This window comes from Columba livia, chromosome 5 (assembly GCF_036013475.1).
Source record: "Columba livia isolate bColLiv1 breed racing homer chromosome 5, bColLiv1.pat.W.v2, whole genome shotgun sequence".
Lineage (NCBI taxonomy): Eukaryota > Metazoa > Chordata > Aves > Columbiformes > Columbidae > Columba > Columba livia.
The window spans coordinates 47,617,189-47,631,461 of record NC_088606.1 but is presented as its reverse complement, the minus strand read 5'-3'; the positions used below and the strand labels follow the sequence as shown (position 1 = coordinate 47,631,461).

Below are 14,273 nucleotides of genomic sequence, written 5' to 3'. Positions count from 1 at the left end.
CTAGCAACATAAATTAAGGCTTTAGCTGCATTCTATCATGTTACAACAGACTTTGTTCTTCTGTGGCTCTTGTGGTTGAGGACTCTGCTGGCACTGTTTCTGGAGTGCAGGTGTGTGCAAGTAAGCCTTAAGTTCAGTAAGTTTTCTTGAATGCATCTGCTTTTCTGTCCATACATGTAAAACCTTGTAATATACAATATGGTATGCGTAATTATTAGAAAGAGGCAAGCACCATTTATTACGTTGCTTATGCTCCGTGGAATAGCTTAGCTGGAGGACAGATTCTACTGATTACTTGGAAGTGTTGACTCTCATTTAAATTTGCTGCAGATTGCATATTTGTTCTTTGAGAGAGCAATGTTGAAATGCATTTTTTCATTATCTTTTCCTTATTTTTGTTTTTGTCTTTCCTACGTCAGATTTGCAACTAGCTTTCCTAAACTTGACAAGACACTAGATTAATCCAATTAGCTACTTTCCTGGTGGATAAAATTTTAAACTAAAAAAGATGGAAGGCTTGTGTCTGGGCCAGGAAACATCAAAGCACTGTTACAATTTCATGCACAAGCTTAGCATTTGCAAAGCTTTCAAAAAGAAACAATCAGGAAAATACAAGTAATGGTCAGCCTGCTTACTGAATAAAAATTTAATTCCAAAATGCCTTTGTTTAAGTCAGATGCTTACACTTCGGCTCTTCTGCCCATCAAGGATTCTGTTACCTAACATATTTCAAAATCCAGACTGTCAAAAATACTGACAGCTTGCACTAGCTGAATAGCATTTCCCACAACAAAATTGTGATCTTAAGGCTCTTTGTTTTGGGTTGTGAAATACTTCCTGAATTCCGCAGATTTATTTGCTATTCATGAACATTAATAGAGCAAACTGTCCAAAAAATAATGGCCCAGTGGCTGTCTTTCTGCTGAGAGTAGGAAGAAGGGAGCTAGTGGGAAGAGAGGTTGGTTAAGCAGCCAAATATTGTCTGTGCTCTGAATGTGGTATTTGTAAGAGAATCTTAGTTGTCAAAAGAGCTGGCTGAATAACACCCTACCACAACCCTAAACCCACATATATGAATGTGCTGGCAAACAAGCTATCCAAATTAAGTTGAATACTATTCCAAGGGTAATATTATTCATTATGGAGTGTGTTTCATAAGGTGCTTGCAACTGAGAGGATATACTAATTGGCAGGATTATGCTCTGATCACAAATGATCAAATGAGTGTTTATTTGGTACTGCTTGTAGTCCTACACTTACCCAAATTTCATTTTTGAAATATATATATTATTTTGATACTTTTCACTCACTGCCCCTGAACAAACAGATGAAAGTCATCCTTCAGAGATGATACTGAAAAAACATAACTTGAAGTGCTCTGAACAGAAGTGATGAAATTAAGATCGAAATAAAATTAAGTAATATTAAATTTAAGAAAAACAACTTGCTGATATCCAGATATACTAGACTCTGCAACTACCACAAAGGAAGTTGGTGGAGCTGATTTGCTGAGGTCAATTTAAAAAAAATCTGAAAAAAATATTGGAGAATATGCTGTGGGCACAAAATACTGCGTCAGGCAGGAGTTTGTTTTGAATAATATCTTTCCTCTAAGACTGAGGTATGTGAGAATGAATGGTTGAAGTCTGAAGAATTTTACTTGTTAAGATGCCTATCATCTTGGGACTCCAGTTTTCATAATGGAAAAAAAGGTGGTTCAGTTTAGTGATGCAGGTTCAGTCTCACTGTTTTAGTTCCAGAGCATCTCTACAAACTCTTGAGTTATACACAGGCTGTGGCAACCCATAAATGAAGCATCACTGCCAACATTTGCCAAAATGAGAAATGATGTGTTATTTAAATATTCTGCTTTTCTGAACAGTCTAGTTGCATTACAATTTCACAGTAAGATAGGAGAGCAGGCTTTTTTTTCTGCTCTTAAAAGAATAGCTAAATTTAGAGGTGAGAATTTTGAAGTGGAATGTTGGATCAGAAACACATCAGGGCTTTGAGAAAACCTGTGTCTGCATGTAGACCTGTGGCTCATGAATCATTATATCTTGCCTTAATCTCTTTGCCTGAGTAAATGACATCGTATTTGATCATACTATGGAATACGTGAAGTTATTTTGTTTTCCAGAATCTAAAACAACTGAAAAATTCATATTTGCAGGGTATGCTTCTTTTACATTTTTCTCCTTTCCTTTATTGGTCTTAACTGCCACGCTATACAGCAATCAATATAATGTATTGCAATATGCAGGGAACAGGGTATGGTGTTCCTACATTTTTCAACAGGAAATGGGAACCTTCTCCTTACTGAGAGCCGAAGGGGCCATTGAAACCCTTTGGTTGGCCACTTGTCAGTTGGAATAGATGTGTACTAAGTTAAGCCCATATTTTAGGGAAGCATTTGTACTACCAAAATCAGGGAGTTGTAATAATTTGGAACAAAACTCAGTTCAATCAACTTAAAAACAGTCTGTCTTTTGATCACTATTAATTCCTCTTGATACTCCCTTCCCACTGTAGCTGTTTCAGAATCAGCATAGCAAACACACACACTCTCACTGTTGTCTCTTTTAACTGGGCTTATGTATAGTGCTTCCAGTTCTCTGGGACATGTTCAGGGAGCTACAACTTACCAAGAGACACCTTGGAGTAGAATGGGGTTTTTAAATCTATTTTCTGTTCCAAAACATTCCTCCATGTAACCCTGATTCACCCTGTCCTCCCCAAAGGAATGGCTAAGGGAGAATGCCAATGCCTAGACTCAGTATGGCTTGTTGGTTTAACTGAATGTTCAGTTTTACCTTTCAGTTCACCTTCCCTAACCTTCCTTTTCCAGACATAATTTTACTTTGGCGCCAAATACTGATCACACAATAATGTGTGTTTCTTCAAACCACTCGCATCTTATTAACATTCAGAAAGGTGTTTGTTGATGTATTCAGTAGGAGAGGAAACTGATTATTACGTCACAGTAAAATTTCTCTGGTTTAAATGTTAATTGGTTTAAGCACTCTGGAGTTTTCTGTGACCTCTAGCTAGTGTTTCTGTTTGTTTGTTTTGTTTTGTTTTCTGTTTTGTGTGTTTCTGTTTGTTTTAAATTACAATTTATACAATCTTCTAGAAGAAGGGGAAAAAAAAGTACTTTGCTGGCCTAGTTTCAGGTAACCTTTCAAAGTTCAAGTGGACTAATTACACATAAATGAACAACAATTTTTGTAAAGCTTCATTTGAATCCCAGAGGGGAAAATTCATAGAAAATCAATTAACTTTCCACATGAAAAAATAGCTCATATTGCTAAGCTTTTCTTGCATAGTTTCTTGATTATGTTTGGAAGCAAATTGCCTTGATTACGTTTGATGGGAAGGAAAGCCTTTTAATTAATTTAATACATGCTATAGCAGTGCTAAATTGTATCATGGAACAATTAAGTGGGCCTTCATTGGTATTTTTGCCCTGTTGAAAAAGGATATTGCTCACTTAGTGAGGCATGCTCTTGCTGGGTTGATGCAATTATCTGTTCATTGCAGAGCATGTGACATAAAAGCTATTAAGGCCTTTTATATAGAAGAGAGGCTAAATGGAATAAACAAAAAGCCAGTTTCGGTAAAGAGTCTGAAATGTCTCCTGGTCAAAGATTTGGATAAATGCGAGCTAAACTTCAGAGTCTGTACCCACATGGGACTGAACCAGACTCCTGTTCTTTCTGATTTCTTAGAGAGATGAGCCTACTGGTGAGGGATTTGTTTATAAAAGGAAGCTAGTAACTATGGTTAGTGAAAGACTCGAGATGGGAGAGGAAGCTTTCTTGCAGCTGTGTGAAGGCAAATCTGTGCTAGAAATTAATTTCAGAGGTGCAGAATCTTGGCTCTGAGTGCTGTACCACGGGACTGCTCTGTTCTGAGATAGTGCTTTCTACATTATTTAGAGATTTAATTTAATTAGAAATCTTAAATTTAATAGCTAGCATTTTGAATTGTGACAGAATTGGGCCGTAAAACATCAGTATGCAAGGAGCTCTGTCAGATGCACTCGTTCAGCTTGTGTACCAGTAAAAATAATTTTTATTGACCGGAATGGCAAAGGCAGTAACCAGAATGGCTCCATGACATTGCCTGGCATTAAGTAGAGAGGTACAATTTACACCACTTAATTCAGGAAGGATTGACTTCCTCGAGGACAGGTTTCAAATCTGCTTGTGTCTCACTGAGAGCTAACTCAGCACCTACTGTCCCTGGTTTCTGCCAGTCTTTTGGGCCAGCTGGGGGACTGTAGGTTCAATGACTTTGTGATGATCAGGCTTAACTGACTAAATGCAGTCTGTAAATTTATCTGAGAAAGCAAATGTATTTGTTTTCCACACTGCTTGTAAAAACATATATTTGCTCTTTGCATCTGTGGCATGAATGGTCCTATGTAGCCCTCTGCCTTCCCATCAATAGGGATTACAGAAGAATTTCATTTTATATTATTTGAATTTGTCTTTCCTGTCATCACAGATGCTAAACATTTGTGTACCTTTTTAGTTCTCTGAAGTGAAAAATAGCAAAAATAAAATATGCATTCTCACTACTGTATTTTGAGTGCATTAAAGGTTCTATTTTTAATGTTTAGCCTTCTTCATTAAGATTGAAAAAAAAAAACCCCACACCTCATCTTGTTGAAAGGCAAAGATAGATGGTTTGGGAACTCTGTTAGTGCTGGAATCAGCATCACAGATAGCCAAGACCTAACCCTTCTGAAAGATGGAAGAGTGTGTCAAAGATGATTGAAAATGTCACTGATCCATAAAGGCAATCATGCATGTCTAATCATTTCCACTGTAAGTGGAATGTGATTTCCAATGGGGATACTCTAGGAAAGATGTTGCTTGACAGTTTCAGCAAAAACATTAAAAACAGCATTTTTGGAAAAGAAAGTACTGATCTATTTCAGTTCTTGAATTTTCCACTTGGGATCATTAATTCCTAACTCCTGTTGTGCCCCACGAGAAAAACAGACCAGTAAGATATGCCTAAGTGTACTGCTAGCTGACTGACTCTCTTAAGAGACTAATGAATGACCGGCAGGGTTTAAGGGGAAGCCAACAAAGGGTTCCCCTCCCCTCCCCTCCCCTCCCCTCCCCTTTCTCCTTTTCTCTTCTTTCTTTTTTCTTTTCTTTTTTATTTTTTCTTCCTCTCTCCTCCCCTCCTCTTATTTTCTTTTTATTTTCTTTCTTATTTGTCTAAAATAACAGGAAAACGAGACCAATTGTATTGCCACCGTAAAAGCAAATCCCAGTACAGACCACATGGAGGCAGTGTTGCAGCACTGCTGAACAGCTGTTGTGTGGCTCTTACCCAGGCAACATTCATTTACTGAGCAAAAATAGGTAGATACAAGACAGCTGCTTTACCTTGGAAATATTATGCTTGTACATGGTAGCACTGATTGTTTTTTTCTATTAAAATAGAGAGTAATGTATAGGAAAAATAAATTTTTCCCTTTCTGTTCTCTACTCGTATTATTTGCATGCATCCTGAGCGCTACTACAGTTTAACTTTTGCAGCAATAATGTAGCTGGTATTGGAAGAATATATGACTAATTAGTATAATTCCATAAAACCAAATACACCTGCCTCAGAGGAGCACTTAGGATAATAAAAACCTCTACCTGTCATACACACAGAGAAATCAGGAACTGTGAAGGTTTCTCCCTCTCAGAAGAAAACTTTACTGTTCAAACAATCTAGTCACTCTAACCGAAATATAAGCTTTTCTTAATGTCTACAAAATAGTGGCATTGCAGAAGAACTTAGTGGGAAAAGTTTTGGGCACATGTTTCTGTGTTCAGTGGCTGTGGATGGCTCTCAGCACAAAACCCCTCAGAGCTGGTGTGGTTTGGCTGAACCTTTCAGGAGATCACTGCAGCAGAGCAGCAAAGGGTTCATGCACCTGTGGCTTTCTTCTCTGTTTAGCCTGACAGGAGGGCCCTTCAGAGTCAGACTGAGCAGGAGAGGACTTATGCTACAAAGACAACACTCAGTGCCAAGTACTTCAGGTCTCTGGGGCTGTTATCTTTCATATTCATCCTGCTTTCTGTGTGCTGTTGCAGCTCCACCACTTCAGTTCCCAAGCCACAGTTTTCCCTGCTTTTTCCTTTACCTTTGTTGAGCTCTGTTCCTCTGTGGAAAAACCCTTCTCTGTGCTTCTGTCACAGCTCAGCTGATTTCAGTTTTACCAACACAAAATTAATGAGGTTTTTTTCATTTTTTTTTCAGCCTCTTAGGCCTAGACGTGTTATCAGCCACTGCTGCATTATTCCAATCATCCTTAGCTCTAGGAGTCTGGATGCCGCCTTAAAGTTGCAAGAAAGAAAATGCAAGTTTTTTTCATCTAACCAGCAATGCTGTGCTGTCTTTGTTCCTTTCTTCTCCTTCTGTCAGACACAAATGTAAAATAAAACAAAATAAATAATCCCAAAGCATGGGAGCAGGGGCTCCAACTAAGCCACACTCATGCAACTGCTTAGATTCATGCTTGTGATATTAGTACTTTCAAACTGGTTGGTGTAGGTTGAGTAACACCCATCAGGCTAGCAAAAATACAAATGTTAGGAATTAAACAAGTGTTTGGATCATGTGGCCGGTAAGGTAGCTGTATAATATAAACTGTCTAAAACCACTGAAAATGTGTTGAAGTAATTGATACAGTAATACCAGGGATTTTTTTCAATGCCTAAAGTCCTTTTTGTGGGTACATTTCCAGGATGAAGATCAAGAGCCACACAATTCCCTGTCTTCTTTATTGACTCACAGAAGGCATGGTTTAAGTGGTAGTGGAAAAGATCAGAATGGAAATTTGCTAACAACTGCTAAACAAGTCTTTGGTATTTTGGTAGTTCCTGCGTCTCCCTGCATCCAACAGCCAAGACCAAGACTAAGAAATGTATTGAAAGAGGAAATATAAGTGACATACAATTCTTTTCCAGGTGCATAATATAACAAATACATTATGGTCATTATGAGGTGTGTAACATAACCTGTGTGTTATAATCATAACTTTCAGTAATTTTTAACAAGATAAATGAAGTGGCCATGGTAATTAATTTTCTTGAAATGTGTTGTTCTTGAGTAATTCAGCCGAGACTGTATAGATCCCACTTCAATCCCTGCACACGAGCCAGAAGACCTACCTCCCATACCACTGTTTCCTCAGAGCAGATTGACACAATTACTAATCTTTCAATCCTGTTACCCACCATAAGCGCAGACTCTATGTCGCTGGTGAAGCTGTTTCCAACTGCCCATCTTCTCTGGCTCAGAAATGCAAGGATAGCTCCCATACTCCTTCAGTCAGTGCTTTTTTGTTTTTTTCTTTCATTCAGCCTCTGCCAAATCTCCATTTGCCCAACACCTTTGTCAATAGTGCATTGGGATTGTACTACTTTGTGTGATTTTCTGCACTCTTTGCTTTACAGGCCACACTGCTGAAGATTAACAATCTGGATGAGTTTCATTAGGAGCCTTTGACCCAGCTGCAAGGCAAAGAAATGCACCACCCTGTATGCCTAAGTGACTTGGTTTACCTGTATCTTTTATTTTAAACCTGAGCTTAAACTGACAAGAAACAAACTCAAACACTACTAGTAAGAAAATGATAAATCCTTTTTCTAAAAATTATCATCTGTGAAGTGCGGAGAAATAGCTAAGCCCAATATATGTAGTTTAGAATGAATGACATTAAGGAGATTCATTTCAAAACACTTACACATCTTAAAAAAAAATCCTGCTGGCTTTTGCTTGTTTTTTCCCTTCACACATAAGTAAAATATCAGTTCCCTATTCTCAAACAAGTGCTAAAACCCCAAACATTTATCACTTGCTCTGTTATCTATTAGGATTAAAAAATTATGCTTTTGCACTTTGTATTAATAGCACGATGACCTTCTGCAGCATCTTCTGACAATCATTTTTAAAGGACAGTATGAGTGTAATTTTTGTAGTACGGGCATTAAGTCCCCAGGATATGCCTAGCAAGGCCTCCTTGGTGTGCAGTTTTATTTCCACTGAGCAGCTAGATGTATTTCAGCAAGGGCAAGATACTGCAGTAGCTATACGGTAGCTATAGATATTAAAGGCTGATGCTGTAGAGTGCGGATTGAGAGCTAGAAAGTTACAGAAACTGTGATATTTAATGCTCAGCTCTAGTTCACAGCTGATGTACCTTTACTGTCAAACCCAGATAATATTTCACTTGGTCAGGGTTTAATGGTAACAAACAACAAAATCCATAGTGCATCATATATTTTGTCTTCCACTGTAACAGCACACAGAAAAAGTGTGAATTTCACATACAGATGCTGAATTAACAATACTGTTTTTATAAAGTACATAGAAATGATTTATTGGGCAAGTTTCAGATGTAATATAAGCTCTTTTAGAGTCAGAGGGTGAGATTCCCCATTCACTTCGGCAAGTGTGGATGGGATAAAACCTCCTCATATGAAGTGACAGAGGCTACAAAATGGCTCTGCTATCCTGATTATATTTATTCTTCTCTACTACCGGGCAATCTGTTTAGTAGGAAATACAATTTGAGGTTGCATCGTCTTTGGGTCACTTCCTTCTTATACTTTATTACATCTCGGTGGAAGCTGTTTGATTTGGGTGGCCTGGGCATCTGCAGCAGTACAAGAGAGCTTCTGCAAGATGCTTAAAATATATTCCAACATTTTCCATGCTATTCTGTGATAGATGTTTTGTCCAGTTGTATTAATACACTGTCTTGACAATTATTTCCTATTAAAGAAAATACAGACCTCATTTCCCCACCTTTTCCTTACTTCGAATATCTGTTCAAGTGCTTTATTGTGGTCAGAGTAGTGGAACAGCAGTAGCGTGCATTAATTTTTACCCCTTCCATAAAGATATTATCCTTCTGTTCACAGTCATATGATATTTGCCAAATTGAAAATTTGTTAAAAATCCTTGCTACTCAGCTTGTAGCTCAATCTATTGGGTTTTTTGCAGTTCTGGGATGTGCATCTGTTGCACTTTATTGAGATCACTGGGGGTTTGCTTCTTCTTCAGAAGCTGTTATTCTACTTTTGAGATCCTCAGTTCCATTAGCAATCATGTGTTTGCCCTCATGTTCAACCTTGCTGTTGCTACTGAGAACAAAGAATGCATTTTAGTTTGTGGGCTATAAATAGAGTGGTTTTGATCTCCCTGCCATACTCCTTGCCCACTGCATCATGATCTCATTTCTTCTTTCGTTAATATCTGTAATACAAAAAGGATGTGTCTGCTAATAAAAATTACTTGTGGCAATTCTGGGAAGTGCTTTCAATATAGAAAAGGCCTGGAACACCACTCAGGGGCAATGATTTCTCTTGAGAATAGAAGCAACATGAGTTAGATGAAATTCAGTAATATAAAGTGAAAGGAAATTCACATGAGGGGGGATTTGCCAGACTCACTGGACTTCCAGTAAGAAGAGTGGGAAAGGGGCTTTTATGTTATCAATGTAACAGAAATTCAGCACAGCCTCAAGTCCCAATCTTCTATCCTGGCCCTTTAAAATGTAGGCTTTCTTAGCAAGTAACATCTTGGACAATAACAAGAAGTTAATGTTTGTTTTTTTTTTTTTTTTCCCCCACATGATATGATAAAAGCACGTATCTGTTCATTTAGTGTAATTAATGGCTTTTTGGTGTCTTTGCAATAGATTTTTGCTGCTCCAGACATTTGAAAGACACAGGGAAAGAAAAGTCTATTTTCTAAGTTTTCGTTTTCTTTAAATGTTAACCCTGAAGGCATATGTATTTGAGTCACAACTCTGATTTGAGCTGATGCGTTGCCTGATTTTCAGGGGTATGGGCACTTCAGTGGCTAGTAAACTCCAGCCTAGAAATACTCTGGCCTTTTCAGTTCCTAAAACATATTTCATAAGCAGCATTTCCCTTGTGGCCTGCAGCAGGAAGATTTGACATTTATATATTGCCCCACACGTACATCACATGATGTTAACAGATTCTTTGTTATTAACTGACATAATTGACTTCTGAGATAAAAAGAACTTTATATGGGAGAACCCACAGAATAAAACAAGGTTTTGATTTTATTCCAAAGTTGAAATAAAAAAAAGGAGGAAACAGAACATTCCCGAGGACAGCCATTCCTTCAGGAAAGCAAGCATAAGAAAACCCAGAGCATCAGTACTGATGAGAAGCAAGGGCATGCGAAATTTATCTCACACCTAGGCTGTATGTAGGATCAATATATCAGAGAGAATGTAGGAAAACATAGAACAGACATCAAGGAAGTCATATCATATAAGTAGCATTCTCCAACTTTGCAGCAAGTCTTCTACCCTCAGGAAGGACTCGCTCACACTTTTTTTGAACTGAACTTTCACTGCACAAATGTTAAGCTTACTGGTATCATTATGTGCTACATCTGTCTAAATACACTCGTGTTGCATGTGGATGTATTCCTGGTGTTGTTAAAAAAAAAAAAAAAAGGAAAAAAAAAAGTGAACATATACCGTGGATGTGAATATCACCCAACTTAAACATGAAATTGCAGAGCTTTTACTACCTGATGCACTGAATGGATTTTTGTTACTGTTATGTTACTTTTACTGTTACTAGGAGAAGTCCACAATTAAAGCATTGAGCCCCACTCCTAACAAATATTTATAATTTGCTTTGAAACCACCTGAGTACCTCTGGGCTCGCAACTGCAGATTTCTGCAAGAGCTATGTTCATTCAGCAACAGGAATTCAAATAAATGGGAAACAGTAACAGCAAACTTCAGTGGTGTAGGTGTAACACACAGGATGTCAGACAGGAGAGTAGAAATTTGAACATTGATAATATTTCAGATCGTATTGCAAATATGATGAGAAGAAAAGGTTTTTGTTGGTGTCCTGAAGGCTTTACATCTTTGCTTGCTACTCTTGCCTTTTAGCACTGTGTGCCTAGACAAAAGACTATCTGGATGAATATAATTTTACGTTTGCTTGATGATGAAAGTGTGTCAAATTAGTCAGAGTGATAGGAAAATGGCTTTTATTGATTTATTTATTTTTCCCATTGGAACCCAATGTGATTCTAGAAAATTTGTTTTCCTGATGAAGACAAACAGTGATTTCCCACAACCCTGCAGAGATGATCAATGATTCTGGGGTAATTTGTATCCTGGGAGTGTTGCACTGTGCCTGTTATTCGAGGAGCTGAGGAAGTCTATGTAACCTTCCTCACTGCATATACTAAGAGCTGCTCATTTTGTTTCATATTGCAGCAACCAACTGTAAGGAATGACAGAGGCTGTGTGACCCCCCAGCTAGTTAGTTTTTCACTATATCGCTACAGAACTGAACTTCAGCAAAGAGAAATAAATAAGAATACTTCAAGAGCTAAAGAAACCTCTTGTTCTTGTGTTAATAAATTAAAAGTGAATGAAGGAAGGAAGAAGATAGAGAAGGTTGTGACTTCTTTTCTTGTAGCACGGTGACATTTGCTTATCCGTCTTAGAATTCATGGCCAGCTCTAGTTGTGTTAGTAAACTTATATATTAAAATTCAAGCTACTTGCTGAACTTTAAAATATTTTCCCTAATGCCCATTAGATTGAAAATAAATCTTCATTATTTCCCTATTTGTGAATGGCTTCCTTCTGTCAATGTTATTTTGTGAGTCACCAGTAGCTGATGCACTGCTTTATCTTTATTTAGAGTATTTAGAAATACAGTGGTACGTACTATGAAGTAAGTACTAATTTATGACAAGGTGTGCAGTATGCAAAATGTCATATAGTTTGCAGAAATTAATGCATGAGCCAAGTGCAAATACATTAGTTTGACCAACTATCTGGAAAGCAAGTTTAATGAAAAAGGGAAATGAATGCAACATAAGAAGAAAAAGGCATTGTTAGTGTCAGAAAACTGTATATAGCATATGTATTTAATATAGGGACCTCTATAAATTATTAGTTCGTCTCTGAGTTCAAATACACAGATACTTGTCTCTGGTAGGGACAGTCATATAATTCAGAGTGCACCAGTTATGCCTCACAATGAAAAACTGAGCACTGGAGGCTGAGTTTAGCAAATTTTAAGTCTGTTCCAGGATGTCAGACATCAAGTATAGCATTTCAAAGCACGCTTCTACTACATTTTAAAGCAAATACCCATGTCTCATTCTGCTAAGTCGTATTTCTACAATACAGGTTAGTAGAAAGGGTAAGACAACTCAGTGTCTTGAAGGCTGTGCATTTCTAATGAATTGCAGCATGTTGAGATCTTTGGGAAAGATCTGCTTATACTCCCAGGCACACACATAAAACCATGGCTGCAAATTTTTTGAATGTGTATCTGTGGTCCATTCTGAAGTCAGCTTCCAAAGACTCTAGGTTTCTTGGTTACACTCTAAACCTGGAGTATCTTCCGTGATAACACCAGAGTTTACACTGTATAGCTCTTGACCTTCAAGTCAGGCATTTTCCCTGAAGTCTTTTGTGTTGACACCACTCATCTTTACTCTTTACTATGATTGACACATGTTAATTTCAGCCTTTACAGACACCAGTAAGGTTAGGCTTAATGAAAGCCATTAGAATCTCAAAAAAACCCAGCATCAGAAATGTAGACCTTCCATCTTCTCTCTTCCTATAGTGCCCAACTCTGGTTTTCCCCCAGTACTGCTGTCCGTAACCACTACAGCTTGTTAGGCTACAGAAGTCAGTCTGTATTTCAGTCACTTTTTACAACTGTAGGCCCACAACACATGAACTTTAATGTGAAAGCAGCAGACATAAGAAAGAAAGTAGAGCTTGAAGCAACAGGTTTAGAGAGAAGCATCCATTCTGGTTGATGCTTTTCTTCTGCCCTAGAAGCTGTGGCAGTCCCTCCCTGTATGCCCTGCAGGCTCTGCCAGTGTGGTTTCTGAAACTTATTACAAATTGCCTTAGGTGGTATAGATGACTAGCTATTTATTTACTCCTGTGTTGTGTGCTACAGTGTGAAACTTAAAAGCCCCTCAATATGTAGAAAGTCCAACTAGGGTATTGATTGAGCCTTTCTAGCACCATGACTATCCGTCTATAAATACATAACCATTAGGATCCAGTTTTCTGTAGACTGCACCATTAAATTTATATGACTTGGCAGTCTGCAGAGATAGCTGCCATTCTGTGAGACAGAACAGATGCTGCCTGCTACAGTGAACCACGTAATATCTTGTTCTGAAAGTCTTTGCAGGTCATATTAATATAAAATAAATCAAATATATAAAAATATATCCTAACTTTAGGGGCAAGGACAAATATAACTTTGTTTGACTGACTTATCTCCATTTGCAATTTGGAGCAGAAATCATAAAACTGTAACCAGAGGATGTCCATCAGAACTCAAGATTTCCTCCCCTGGTATTTTATCTTTGCTTATAGTTTTATTTCCACAGTTGCTATTTGGAGTGAAGTCTTAACCATTCAGATACAGTCTCTCTTGGCAGATAATGTTCTCAAAAAAAAATTATGGAAAAGACTATCACAATGACTGTGATAATATTAATACACTGTTAACTTGAATATGCAAAAGTAGAAGTATTAAATCTTACTAATCACTAATACAGTGATTATCTATGTTTCAGGAAAATATAGTTTTGTATGTGTAATTAAAAAAAGAAAAGGACACTAAAAACTGAAATATTTCCTATTTTAATCCTGATTTTAACTGATGGTAAATAGAACTGCTGACAACAGGAACTATTTTTCTGTATTACTAGCAGAAGAGTAGGTGTTGTATGTGGAATAAAAGAACTGCATTATAGAGTGGAAATCGTATTTTTTAGGAAAACATAACTTGGAAACTATTTACTGCAATTTTTTACTTCTCAGTGACTAAAAATATGTGTGGTCTCAGTTTTAACGAGCTCATTCATAATTTCCTTAAATAGTTTATTGGTTAATATGATGAAACAAGATATTCTAGCTCCTTTTTTAACCTTTCAAGCCGTGTGTCTGTAGCATGCATTTATTTTGAAAGCACATAGTAAAAAGCTTTTTACGTGTATGTAGGCATGACTGAAAACTAAGAAAAACACGTGAAAAATGCCATGTCTTCTGCTTTGTCTTTGCTGCTAAACTGGCTTGTACATGGATGAACCGGAACAAAAGTCACCTTGGCTAATGTCAAACAGTGGGTCTTAATTTTACAATCAGCCCATTTCTGGGCCCAAGATTCAGGGAAGTCCCTTCAGTGAAAGTCATTTACACATTTT

At 37.5% G+C, this 14,273-nt stretch overlaps 1 protein-coding gene across 1 annotated transcript in view; it reads left to right on the top strand.

The window, feature by feature from the left end:
• The window catches only part of IFTAP (intraflagellar transport associated protein), a 58,999-nt gene extending 50,185 nt beyond the window's left edge, over positions 1–8,814 (top strand). The window contains exon 9 of the transcript XR_010473038.1: positions 7,470–8,814. The gene's annotated coding sequence lies outside the window, so the exon portion shown is untranslated. The remainder of the gene's footprint in view (positions 1–7,469) is intronic.
• The last annotated feature ends 5,459 nt before the right edge of the window (positions 8,815–14,273 follow it).